Genomic DNA, 14,383 nt, shown 5'->3' with positions numbered 1-14,383 from the left:
AGGCTTAAACTCTGTTCTGCACTTACTAGTGAAGAGGAGGTACATATCATTCCATCTAAAAGGGTTTGTGAGGCTGTTACCACATTACATTAAGTTGCAATCAAACCTGCATTTTCCGCATTATGCGGGAACAATAAAGAGGTATCAAGTGATTAGCATTATTGTTGCAAATATAAAATGTAGCTCAAGAAACAATATACTAAAAATTTTCTGCAACAACCACAGGTGCTTTCATTAAAAACAAAAAACAGTTACCTTAAGAGCATTGCAATATTTGGCTTTAATGGCCACAACACATGCTCGGTAGGCATTTGTAGAGGTGACTGGAAATTAAGGCTTCATACACCTTTGAACTATTTAACGTTTTAGGCTCCCAAATGACTACCAAAGAAGGAAGAAAAAGAACACTGAAGAAGCAAAAATCTTGAAGTAGCAACAAGTCCAGCACATTGTTCACACAAAAAATCAAGGCAATGCTGCTCAACAACAACAAAAATTTCTTCATTGAATGATTTTATGTACACACATGACCTATTAAAATGGTACCATAAAGACTTCTTGTCCAAGAAATAATTATTGGACAGTAAAATTCCAATGACACAGCCACTTTTTAAAATTATACAAAGTACGCTTGCTATAATTCTTAAGTGGCCTCCCAAGAGACATTGTGTGTCAGGTACTGCTTACAGCATAGTTAAGCATACATGTAAAACCTCTAACTCGTCTAGGTTACTTGCAGTGGTGCAAACTGAAATATTTTTGAAATTCTCTTTTGAGGGCGAAAAGAAACGGCAGGATGAAATGGGAATTCTTCCGTTCATACGAGGTTGACCGCATACTGGCAGGAGCGGCAAGCGGGGAGTGCTTCAAGCCAGTAGCCGCTTCCTCGTTACGAGTCTGCAAACATCATTTTTAAAAAAATGTAGTGACGTTATTTTGGTGTTCGTATCGCAGTTTTCTTGACTAGATGTACTGAGCTTGCTTTGTGCTGGCGTTTGATAAAATACGCCAGAAACTCGCACGTGAATTCAACCCACAGACAACGAAGTTTCTACAAGATGCACTGTATGAGCATACTGTAATTTTTGGTTTCGAAGAAGGAAACCAAAAAAAAAAAACCTTAAGCCACCTAAAAGGCTCACTGCAATATCGGTTTCAACAAAAAGTTTCGTAGAGAATACGTTATTGAAATACATACTCCTTATTTCTAGGTGTCAATCTGCCATGCAATAAAATCAAAAGCGATTACCATTTCTACAAGTTTAAGCACTCCAATGAGGCTGAAGCAGTAGCGGTAGTTCAGACCCAACACGGTCTGCAACGCAGCGTTCCCATTCGATGTGCCGGGAAGAAGTGGCTTGCTGCTGCTTTCCATATTGATCGCCGTTGTTTACACTTTCGTAAATCACAATGTACACATGATTTAAGCTTCAGCCTCGCAACATCCCGCGCCAAATATACGCAGCGAGTTCTGCCGCCAGCACATTTCGCAAATAGGAGTGCAATATATCCAGTCTGATTCGCACTTGATCAGAAAAGGCGCCGTATCTCCGTTGCGAGTGGTGTGACATTGCGACACATTCCTAGCAGCTTTCCACGTAAAACCGCAACCGATAAAGTCTAGTCAGCACCGGAACGCGCAGCACAACAGACAACGTTCAGCCGCGGCGATACCGTAGCGGCCACAACAGTTTCGTGCTTTTTTTTTTCCTTGAAGACGACAAAATAGCGCCCAGGCGCGCAGAGCTTTATTTTCACGTGATACTTGCCAATACCATTCGGATCAATTCGAATCGACGTACCCCTGAATGGTGGCGAAATCTACAGGTCTATGCGAATATAAGGAAGTTCAAATACTCGCAATTTTAGAATGGCGAATCGAGTTTCTTCTTATTTCTGCGCCAAGATGCGGTCTATCCGTGGATGGATGGATGGATATCGGATGGATGGGTGGGTGGGTTGATGGATAAGTGGATGGATGATAATAGCTGTACCCTTTGTATCGGACGGCAGCTTGCGTCACCTTGCCTATACTTCATCCATTGTTAATTACTTTTTTCTTTCCTTTACCTACAATTGCGCTCTTAAAATGTCTAGTTTGACTATTTTTTTCCTCTCCAAACTCGCCCCTCCTTTGATTTCCACCACCAATTTCGTCCAACCACCCCTTCGTCAATGTAGCGCTTTTCTCATCCACTCGCCCGTCCTCCCCAGCAAATCCCAGCGCTCTATGTATGTTGCTGTTCCCTCGGGGAGGGCTGAGCGGAGTTCTGCGCAGCTTTAAACCAAGTGCTGTTAGGAAAATTGGACAATTGGTTTCTGGGGAAAGGAAATGGCGCAGTATCTGTCTCAAATACTGGCTGACACAGAAAGGGGTGTTTGAGCTTGGCATTAAAATGCTTGCACTATGTAGAGTACAGGCCACCGAGCGTCCATGCCGCGTACGAGACCTCAAAAGCGAGCGGGAAATTTACAATACATGTTTAAAAATTCCCGCTTTCGCACCTCGCCGCGACGCGCGGTGGCGGGCTTCCGCGCGAAAACCTGGCAGACGACGTCACGTCTTGAAAATGACGTCGCACCCGGGGGTTATCATTGATTCACAGCGCCAAATTCTTTATGACGTCATGCGCTACCGCGGCCGCGCCCACTCCGCGCGCTCCGCAGCCGGCGGAGGTAGGGTGCCTGGATGCCCGCCAGCAGCGGCGCTGGCCCATCAAGGCACCCTAGGCGGAGGTAGGGGAGAGGCCAAGTGAGAGGGGCCAGCGGAGGAGCGCCGCCGTTATGGCGTGCGAGCGGAGAGGGAAAGGGGCGAAGACGCGGAAGTTCAAATTTTGTCTGCGTATAACTCAGCTTCCACAAAACGCATTAATTCTTGCTGGAGGATAATTATGAACCGTCGTCTTTTAGCATCCCAGACTTATCACACCTTTATTGAGACCCCCTTTCTGGGCCCCTTTCACGTCCCTGTATTTTGCATACTGAACTCCCTCGCCGCACACCCGCCCCGCCACATGGAGCTCATATGGGTGCCTGCCCACTCCGGGAATCCCGGAAACGAGGCTGCCAACACTTTACCTCGAGGTTCTCTCAACCATCTAGGGTTCTCACGGGAGCGCATGCATTCATTCAGTAAACTGACGCAGGCCTGCAAAGCCGAGCGTCGGCTCAACCCCCCACCCTGTCCCTCCCTCGACAATTATCACCAGACACTTTGGAGGCGGCTCCAAACACGCACCTTACCCTCCCCTTATATACGCTCGCGCTATCACCAAGTCCCCACAATCCCCTCTTGTGCCCTATTCCACCACCCCAAAGCCACTCTCGATCATATCCTTTTCTTCTGCCCGGCGGATCCTCCCCCGCGGGGCCTGGATCACCTTACCACTTGGGAGGCTTGGGAGAACCTACTGAGCTCCGAGGACCCGGTCAAGCAAGCCATCGCCACAGGCCGGGCTGCCAGCGTCATGAGCATCCGGGACATGAACGTTTGAGTGCAGTGGAGCCGTGCAGGGGCCCAAGGACCTGAGTGTCCTAAACTCCCCTGTGTCCATTAAAGTTTTCACCACCACCAAGCAAAGCCGCGTCTAGTTGCCCGATACACCACAGCTTTCACTCTCTAACCAGGTTCAGCGGTAGTTAAACAACAGGTAATTTTTTTATAAAATTTGGCGGAATAATAATAATAATAATAATATTAATAATAATAATAATAATAATAATAATAATAATAATAATAATAATAATAATAATAATAATAATAATAATAATAATAACATTAATAATAATAATAATAATAATAATAATAATAATAATAATAATAATAATAATTGGTTCTTGAGCAAAGGAAATGGCGCAGTATCTGTCTCATATATCGGCGGACACCTGAACCGCGCCGTAAGGGAAGGGATAAAGGAGGGGGTGAAAGAAGAAAGGAAGAAAGAGGTGCCGTAGTGGAGGGCTCCGGAATAAATTCGACCACCTGGGGATCTTTAACGTGCACTGACATCGCACAGCACACTTGCGCCTTAGCGTTTTTCCTCCATAAAAACGCAGCCGCCGCCGTCGGGTTCGAACCCGGGAACTCCGGCTCGGCTACTCCGGCTCGGTCGAAGTGATCGAAGTGAGCTGATTGGTGTTGTTTGTCATGATTTTAAAAGGGGTGGCTATCAGGTGCTCATTTCATCTGGTTTCTTTGTTAGTTACTGTAAACAGTTTCCGCCTTGCTTGCTTCTTTGTCTCTTGTAAACAAAATAAAATATAATAAACTTTTGGTGAAATTTGCCTTCGAGTAATACGACTTACATCGCATCACATCGCATCATAAATCTAACTCTAGTGAACATTATTCAGCTGGAAACCAAACTATCTGAGTGATCGTGCGGTTGAACAAGCCCCTAATTGAAGAAACTTGGAATATTAACTGCGCAAGAATAGTCATTATTTCGCAGCTCATCCTCCGTGCTGCTGATATACCCACAAACTGGCCTCGTGAACAGTCTTTACGACGGAACAACGAGTGCAGTATAATCCTGCGCAGTTCGGTGACACGGTTACTCTATATACGAATACAAAGGAAAACGAAATAGCCGCGATCAATTTTAGTGCAGTTAGCGCTCTGGGAGGGGGGGGGGAGGACAACAGCTCATGACAGATTTTCGATCTCAGTGAAGTCGCAGCGCGTGCATCACTTACAAAACACTGCAAAAAAAGCCAGAACCTTACTGTGTGGGGACCTGCCCTGCAGCCCCCTGAGTTTGCTTTCCCGCGAGGCACCGTGCAGCGGCGGTCTCACCCAATACCACCTAGACTAAAATTATCTAGGTGCTATTGTCTCACCTCGAGGCTGAGCGCATTCCCTTGTGAGTTACATTAACTGGCAAGAGAGGGCGCCAGCATCGCTGCGCGGAGACTGCCAAAGCCCGCGCGCGGGAGAGGGGGTAGGGGGCTTCGGCTGGGATCGTCGGCCTGAGCGGACGCGTCGCTCGCGGTTCCGCTCTTCGCCGGAGGGGCGAGGAAGCGACGGGGAGACAGGCTCCCGTACTCGTCCCGTCCGGCCTGCGGAGTTTATATCCCTTGCCCTAGCGCGGGCGAACATTCGCTCGGAACCTTGCTGGTGAGTCGGACGACCTCGATTCATTAGCGTACATTGTTGCTAGCTGGCGTTATTGTTGCTGTAGCAATAAATGCCTGTTTGTGTCAGCCAATGTGTCATTCCTTTGTTCCCTCAGAGCAAGGCCCGCCGTGGTTGGCGTGCGCTCGGTAGCGTACGCGATCACGGGGTGGGGTCCGGGCGGCTTTGAACCGTGTCAGCCGCGATTGAGTGGGGAGAACGTACTTATCTCCCCATTCAAACCCCACAACTGCCACGAACAAAACACCTGCTGCCTCTGTCCAATTCAGTCACATTATTTCAGTCACCACGCCACCGCACAGAAGCCACACCCTACGTACAGCGCGCAGTTCGCAACTGGCGAGTGGGACCCAACATGCCGCCGCGAGGGGAAAAGGACGATGCGGGATGGCACATGTATACCGTGGCTCCTAGAGTGGTGCGAAAGGCTATCTCCACCCGGAAACCGGAGGCCAAGGCATCGAGGTGCCCGGAACTCGTTTTTCGGTCGTCGCTTGGCTCTGGACACGTGATAACAGTGGTCACGCGTTGCAGACAGATTTTCAGTGCGAAAGCACTACTTGACGCGCTTCCGACAAAAAAAAGTTTAATGAGGGTTCAACGTCCCAAAGCGACTCAGGCTATGTGGGATGCCGTAGTGGAGGGCTACGGAAAGTTTCGACCACCTGGGGTTCTTTAACGTACACTGACATCGCACAGCACACGGACCTCTAATATTTCGCCTCCATCAAAATGCAACCACCGCGGACGGGATCGAACCCGCATCTTTCAGTTAAACATTTGAGCAACTTAACCACTGGGCCACTGCGACAAGGCGTACATAACGGCAGCAAGCCCTTTAAATCCGTCATGCAACGTGTCAGAAGAGGCTAAACGCGGAACTTGCGGCGTGGTCCATTCTATTCTGTCCGCGACCCTACAAGCTATGCCGCCCGCGCGTAAAGCAGTGGGCGGTGCGAGTGCACGCCAGCAGCTCGCAGAGATGGGCGCGAATACCCTACATGGTTTGTTAAGATGGACGAATGGGCTCGTACGTTGGCAGTTGATCGGGACGGAAAAGCGCAGACGACACGAGCTCCGTCGTGTTCTTTTCTTCGTCCGAGTTTTTTTCTGCGCAGTTTCATTACCATTACCGAAAAATATGCACCCCGTCCATCACGAAGGAAGACGCAAGGCCAGAGCAAAAGCCCTAGATAAGAAACTTGAGGGCCGACAGGACATAGTCTACGTAGACGCGGCAGCTTACCCAACACCCGAGAAAGCTTTCACGATAGCCGCGGTGACCGAGGAAGGCCAACTCATACCAAACGCGACAGTACGCACAAACTGTTCAGAAATGTTCAGAAACTGTTTCTGTGAGTTGGGACCCTTAACGCTGTCGCGTTAAAACGACACCCGCTGCGCCGTAACTGCGGCTACGAGGAAGGTGGTCAAAGAGCAAATAAAGAGCCGTTGGACAAATCGTGCATGAAGGCGCATCGGCGAGAGGAGGCCGGAAGCGGAAGGGGAAGGGTGTACTTTGCGAGCGCATGGCACCGGCGTTGCGGCGCGCTCGAGTCGTCGCTCCTGTCTTATTCGTGATGGCATCGCATGCTTAGTTTATGTTATGCTCTTAAAAGGCTAAGAACACAATCGTAAGAACACTCGGAGATGTTGAGCAATGTCATAAAGACTAGAAACGTCGCAGTCTTGCATGGGAGGCAACAGCGCTGCGCCAGCTTCTCAGCCCCCCCCCCCCCCCCCCCCTCCTCCTCCTTGAAAAGCAGTCACCGCAGCGCGCCGGTTGGAAGACTATGAAGGCGCCCTAAAGTGGCTCGAAAATGTGTTCCTAACCTGATCTGTGGCTTTGGGTTCGTTGTTGCATGCTCACTTCATCCTGACAACATTAGTTTAGGCTTTATTGTTACCAGTAGTATCCTATGTTCTTTATTGCCATTATAATTTACGCCTTTTACGTTCTAGATGCTTTGCTATTGTCGGGTTTGTATAATTGGTAGCTTTTAAGAAGGACTGAGCGCCTGTTTCTGAATTGCTCAGGTATTTTGTTGCCAATAAACACTGCCTCTTTTACTGCACATATGGCCTTGTTTCTTCTTCTTCTGCCCCGAAATAGTGATATTATCATTTGCCCAACGTTACACTGGAACGTACAGGTAGAAGCAATTTGAGAGGAAACACGGGAGCGCGTGGTTTCCGGGCTTCGCAAAGCACTGCTGCCGACAGACTATACGAGAAAGGACGGCACCAAGGGCATGCGCGGAAAGTCTCAGCCAGCCATGCTTACTGGGCGTGCGCCTTTGCCGCCGATTCTCTCCGCCTTTCGGCGACAGCGGTCTGCAAAGTGCGGCAGCCACGCGCTCCCGTGTTCCCTCTCATATTGCTTCTAGAGTAAACCCCTAAAAAATGTTATTGCCATTGATGCTAAGGATCGGAGCGCACTTGAAAATTTGACCGCAATTACCAAACTCGGCAGTATCAGCGTACGCCCTCTTAACCTTTAAGACAGCGGCACTACGGCCGGCGTACTAAATTTACAACGTCGACACCGCCATCTGTGACGCCTGTTTTCCATCTTTAACAAGCCGGCGACCAACAGCATTTCGATAATCCACGTTTAGCACCTCGGAAGGCCTATATGCGTCAAGCTGACCTCGAAGGGTGACTGTATACCATCACACGTGAAGTCTGGGCATTTTCGGCACCCAGTTCGACATTTCGTACCTAAGCTGCTACAGTGAACGAAGTGCATGAGGAGCGGCGTCTGCAACAACTCCATCATGTACCCGAGATTCTCCGAGCCGCACAGCGGCGACATTTGGCGCGCGACTGCCTTGAAGTGCGCCAACTGCCGTGGCCCTCACGACTCTGCCTCGAAAGACTGCCCCCGTCTATATATTAAACGGGCGGTACTGGAACAAATTGTGCGAGACCATTCTACGCACATAGCCGCCGCAGTGGCTGTGGTGCTCGGCTTTTGACCCTAAAGATGTGGGTTCGATCTCGGCCGCGGTGGTCGAATTTCGATGGAGGCGAAATTCTAGAGGCCCGTGTTTGACCACCTAGGGTTCTTTAACATGCAATGTCAGTGCATGTTAAAAAACCCAAGGTGGTCAAAATTTCTGGACCACTTCACTACGGCGTCTCTCATAGCCTAAGTCCTTTTGGTACTTTAAACCCCATAAACAAAACAAAACCATTGCACGCACAGAGAGGCCGCTGCAGAGGTGTGATGACGTCGTTTGCGCCGCCGAAGGTCCTCAAGGATTGCAATCAGCTTTGATGGGAAGGCCTCAAGCATCACTTCAGCTTGCCACCTCCTCCAACAACCGCACTAAATAAAGGAAGCCCGGCGTCTGGTGACACCGCACCTACTGCCTCTGATATTACATGGCCAACACTATATCGAAGTCTTGCACGCCCACAGGGTCAGGGACGGTGCCGCACTCACATCATCCGACTCGGATACGACTGAACTAGACAAAAGCCACGAGCGGGACCGTGGCCAAGATCTCCAAGTGATTGCGGTGCTCACATCCTTTATGAATGCATGCGTGCTGTGCTTGCTAGTACACAACGCACTGCAAGTACTTGGTGCGCTGCATCCAGTTCTTGCGGCTCGGCTGTAGTTGAGTTCATCAGCCAAAGATTCCCACATGAATGGACACTGCGGTACCAAAGAAAACCGCACTGTTTTGCTACCTGAGAGCGACTGGCTTGGGGTTCACTTTTGACTGCGCTCCTCACGCCTTCTCTCTTTCCCTTTTCAATCTTATCATTCCTCTTCCTCAGTGCAGGGTAGCCAACCTGAACACCCTTCTTGTTAACATCCCTACCTTCACTCTCCTCTTTATCTCTCTGCCTCTAGCTGCACAAGGTTAAAGAAGTAAATCGCGCTTACCAGATAGGTCAAAGCAGGGACAAAATTTTTATGTTGACTTGGATTAAAACTAATATGCCTTGACGCTTGCTGCCCTTTAACGCAGCGACCTATGTGCATGTGAGCCGCCTAGGAAAAAAAAACACGCCTAGGCGCGCAGCTCTTATCACTAAGAAGATGAATGAAGGAAGAAGATATTAAGTGAGAAAAAAACGAAGCTTAATAAAAGAGGACCTGGGGTGAAGAAGAAGAAGAAGAAGAAGAGGTCCGGACGAACGCCATTGGGGCAACTACCGAGGTGACGTTACTGAAAGGTGATAAATACGGGCCTTTTCTGCAGGTTATTCATTTACTGACGCCCACCAGCGAGCGGCTGAAATTCTCGGAGGTGAGTACACCGCGCCCACCAGTTGGAAGCGATTTTATGTTCTCTTATTACCGAGTTGGCCGGTTAGTAATGGCCTTTTACGCGACCTACAGCGCCGGAAGGGAACTGTAGGTATTGAGGGACGCCGAAGTAGTGGACCCCGATCTTTTTCGACCCTATCGAGCGTGTGCCGGCACCTCGACACAGGGGCGTTTTTGCATTCCAATGGAGGCGATGTGCGAAAGCAGCCGTGTGCAGAGGCAGGCATACGGGGTCGCCTGATGGACTAGGTGATGGCTTTATTAGAGCTGTGGGTACTTAACCCTGACTAGGCTTACTCTACGGTTTGGTGCCCGTGCGTTGCTGTCAGCGTCGGTAGCGGTAAGCAGGCGCTTCGTATAACCGTGAGAAACGGTGGAAGAATGCACGCTATAGATAGACCCGCTCATATCGTTTGCCTTCCGGCACGTATTTTACTAGCGCGGTGCACGGGCTTGCAATTATGAGGCGTTTTTGCGACCGATGAGGCAAGTGCACGCCAATTGGTCGAGAGTGCTTAATCGTGCGACGGTTAGCGCAGTGTGGTATATCTCGCTTCGCGCTTCTTAGCGCCTCTCGAGCCGTTCAACCCTGCTTAGACCAACGCCGCCTCGTCGCCGCCCGCTTCTGGGACGGGCACCTTGGATATAAGCGAATTGTGGGGCTGCCACGCTATACATCAGTGTTCGCGGTATCATCTTTACTGTATTTTTCTTTCGCTGATACCATAACTAAACCCACTCCTCCGGTCGTAAACAGGGTCGTGTAGAGCGCTGTTGACTACATGTAGAACGTTCCGCCCTCGTGTCCCTGTTTTGCTGTGCTCTAATGGTTGTCAGCAGTGCAGTAGGGCGAATCGTACGCGTCGCCCACTCGCGCCTCGTGTCGCGATCGAACGGACGACGCCCAAGGCAATCCACCATTTCCCTCGTTTTTGCACATCTATATCGCTTATCCCGTTACGGACAGCGTCCTGAACAAGCGCCACTGATGCGCCCTCCTCCGCGTCGCAGCGTCGCCGAGGTTCATATGACCTATAGAACAGCGAACATCGCTACCTGCAGTTGTTGAAGTTGCCGCATTGTACTCGGGACCTCCTTGCTTGCGAGTTCGAAGGCTGGCCTGAACTCGGATCTCCATTCCCTGGGCGCTCCTTCGCAGCTCCGCTTTCTACCCTACCTACCACGACCTGAAGCAGATTTGCTGTGCTGCCTAGGCCTGGCGTTGCGTTCACGAACCAATACTCCTTTTCAATCGGTATTGCTGATAGCCCTGCCGGCGCTAGCTACAGGTGTGACGAGACTGTACAACACGTATACATTGTGCTATAGTCTTGCACGTATTAGCGAGACGATCGCTATGCTGTGCCACGGACCGTTTTTATCCTTTCCCGTGACGGAGACAATTCTCGGATCGTGGCCGCAACGATTGTCGGCGCTGAAAGCTTTCCATGCACTGTCCCGTTTCTTGAGCGATTCGCGCCCGCACGATACGCTATATGGCTTTCCCGTAGTCAATCACGCTTGTCTCGAGTGGCTCGATCGGCGCCCTAAGTTGCGCCTGCGATGCCTGGCTGCAGCCACCGGTTTCGAGATCGGTTGACCCATTAATGGCTCCACAAGCGTGTACATTGGCGGCCGACAGGTACAGGCCTGCGTGGTTCGCGGGCACCGGCTCTTTTCCCCTGAAAGATCACTGCCGGCTGAGCAGCAAACCTGCCACGCTGCCGCCACACATCTCATCGTGCGAGTCCATGGCGCACTGCGAGCAAACGCCGGGAACATTTTCTCTGTAGAGGTGTGCGAATATTCCGAAATTTCGAATACCGAGTCAGATGTCCTCCTATTATATTATTCAAACGAATCAATTAGTGCATGCTGAAATTATCCGAAACGAATTGAGTATGTCTTCGAATTCTTCTGGAACTGGCGCGAAGTTCGAATAAGGCCTGTCGTATTTTCCTTCCTCGGCTGCTCCAAAAACAGGGGCCACACACGCCGGGTACCAGCTGCCGCGATCGGTATGCGCGGAATGGAGAATTCAGCGCCACAGTGCTGCCGGTGCGGTCCATTCGCGTGGCGGTGTTCATATTCCTCGTACGTGGCCTCAGAGACTGGGCGATACGGCAGGGCCCAAGCAGGTTCAGCAAACCCGGCCTTTATGCCTGACCTCGGAGGCCATGCCTCATACGTAGCTCTCGTCCGTCTCATGCACTGAGGTGTGGCGCTTGTTTATTACCTTGCGGTATGAACAGCAAAATGTACTTCTCCTATGCGCGTAATGTAGCAATGGTAAAGTTAATACACCTACTTCGTGTTGCGACCCCCCTCTTGCAGATCAGTGTCGAGTCTTTTAATCGATATAGCTATAACTGCGAAAACAGCGCTTCGCTGTTTCTTCCCTTGTGGCCACCGAAGCGGTGGCCTTGTGGTAGAGCATCCGCCTCTCATTCGGGAGGTGCTGGGCTCGATTCCCCGCCGCCGGGTATCCACCGGGTACAATATTTCCCCCGGCCTGGTGCTCGGCGCTTCTAGGGTGAGATGCCTGGGAAAGGGTCTTCGACCAAACCGTTGCCTTCAAGGATCAGAGATAAGTTCTGCCGTCAAGCAACCCTAAATCCGCCTCGTGCGGTAGAAGCCCATCTTGTGGCCGGGGGAAATCTTGTACCCATTAAAAAACCGGTGGGTACCCGGCGGCACTATAGATTGAACCCAGCACCTCTCGAATGGGAGGCGGATGCTCTACCACAAGGCCGTATATTACCACAAGTAGCGTATACTCATAAAAAAAATATTCGATTCGGTTCTCACTATTCGATTCGATTCGGTAGCACAGCTACACTATTCGATTCGGTTTGGAAAAAATACTATTCGCACACCCCTAGTTTCTTGTCATGCGCGTTCCGGCTCTCTCGCCAGTGGTCTTTCAGTGACAGAGCCGGCGCTCGCGACCCGGTAAGCACTCATGCAGCAGCATCCATGCTCGTGACTCTCTTGATGAAGCGGTATCTGACCCATGGACTGCCTGCCGCCAGGCGTCACATGCGCAGTGTGTCATCGACTAGGTCCTTCCGAACGCAACGTCTTTGCTTCCTTACTTCGCTCTTCATTCGAGCTCCTATTTTTCTCGTTCTCATTTTATCCCCCTTTTCTTGCAGTGAAGTGTTGTAAGGCAGTACCTTCTCTTCTTTAACCTCCCCACTTCTTTCTGCCTTCTGTCCTTGCGTTCGCAGGTATTAGGCGCGTGTGAAAACCATTGAGTTCTCATTCGCAGCTGTGGCTGAGCGTGGACATGTGTATAGACGCTGTCTGAGTGCCAGAATCGCAGGACAGAGCGAATATTTAGTCTCGATGGTCGGGAAGAATGCCACCTAAGTTCATATTCGTTCAAGGCTAGGAATGTCCGCAACAACGAAGACGAGCAAAGCCGCTAACTGTGAAAGTGTGTAACTGTAGATGCTTTGTAGCTGCCTGCGTTGGGTAAGTTGCACACGTGGGAATGGAGAGTTTGGATGCCTTCTTATTAACCTATGGTGCCCAACGTCGCGGGTTCGAACCGGTTTCAGCGGCCGCATTTCGATAAAGGGGAGATGTCACCGCATGTTAAAGAACCCTATTGCAGTCTAAATTAATCCGGAGCCCTCCATTACGGGGTCTCTTATACCCCATTAGTCTCTTCGAGACGTTAATCCTGAATGCCAAGTATCATAACCTAGGGTGCGAAGCACAGGCGGCTGCATCCATTGGCAGGGTGGAAATTTTAAATACCTTTTAGAGAGATCGTCGCGAGGAACTAGGGCGTTTCACTTTTCGGGAAGCGAAGGAATAGAACAAAAAAAAAGACTGGACGTTCAAATACAGCGTACTCCTTAAAGTTCTGCGCGTCAAATTTAATCTTTTTTTCTTTATCGCCGCCAGCTTCCTCCTCTTCCTCGCGCGAGGAGAGTATCTTTCGTACGCGCCCTAGACCCGGTAGTACCGCTCTGAAAGGATTTGTCACGCAAGACCTCTTCTGCTAAGTTAGGGGCAGATCGCGACGATGTCCGCGCATGTCTGGAATTTTCAGTCGTTAAATGCGTAGGCCGCGGCCGAGAGCGACGGATTCTGATCCCGACGGCCGCTCGTGCGCGTTCGCGGCGGCTGCCGCGATAAGCGGCCACCGCTGAGTTCTCTTCTTGTTTCGGCACAAGTTCGTCCTGGCAAAGTTTGGACAACGCCTGTTTGTCGATATTCTCTCCGCCTATGGTACCAACAAGTGACAAAAGACGAGCAATACAGGAGTGATTTTTGCCTTGGATCAGAGGGCTACCGACAGGACGATTCTTTATGGAGGGTAAAGCCGACGACCATTTTTTTTCTTATTGCCCCGGACCAACGGGAGAGAGAAAATAATGTTTACCCACATACTTTCCACTGACGCGACGCAAAATTGTGGTCGCAGGAGCTAAATACGAAGTATGTCCGAAACGTAATGTCAGTGAGTCGATTAAAGAAAAATTGATCAGATCGGTTCAACACATTGAAAGGTTTCAAAAAAGGCTCCTCCTGCGTTGATACATCACTTCCTGCGAGATTTCCTGGTATCGAAGGTGTCATGGTAGGACTCCTCCTGAATGTCCTTTTAATCTGCCAGGAAGCGGGTCACGAGGAACGTGGTGTGGGCTGGTGCGATGTGATGGTGAAGTTTCAAAGTGCCCGCTATGCCAGGTCAAACGCGATTAACCCTTCGTTTGAGTCTCTTGAGCACTTACACGGAGAATCTGACGTTGGCGGATCTGCCATGTGGTACGAACTCGTGGTGAACGGGACCCCTAATGCAAAAAAAAAAACAGCATGATCCTGAACTTCTACTCGCTCATTCTGGCCTTCTTGGTGCGAGGGGATACCGAGACGTGCCACTCGGCACTTCGCTGTTTCGTATGCTGCATGCTTTGGTGTCGTACAGGTATTCAGCACCCAAGACTCGT

General features: G+C 50.3%; 1 pseudogene across 1 annotated transcript in view; it reads right to left on the bottom strand.

Annotated features, from left to right (window-relative positions):
• LOC144114060 (uncharacterized) overlaps nt 1-1,719 on the bottom strand; it is a 52,892-nt pseudogene extending 51,173 nt beyond the window's left edge. The window contains exon 1 of the transcript XR_013310946.1: nt 1,250-1,719. The product of XR_013310946.1 is annotated as an uncharacterized LOC144114060 (transcript). The remainder of the gene's footprint in view (nt 1-1,249) is intronic.
• Nucleotides 1,720-14,383: the final 12,664 nt, after the last annotated feature.

This window comes from Amblyomma americanum, chromosome 1 (assembly GCF_052857255.1).
Source record: "Amblyomma americanum isolate KBUSLIRL-KWMA chromosome 1, ASM5285725v1, whole genome shotgun sequence".
Lineage (NCBI taxonomy): Eukaryota > Metazoa > Arthropoda > Arachnida > Ixodida > Ixodidae > Amblyomma > Amblyomma americanum.
The sequence above is the reverse complement of the archived record's forward strand: the minus strand, read 5'-3'. Positions and strand labels throughout refer to the sequence as shown.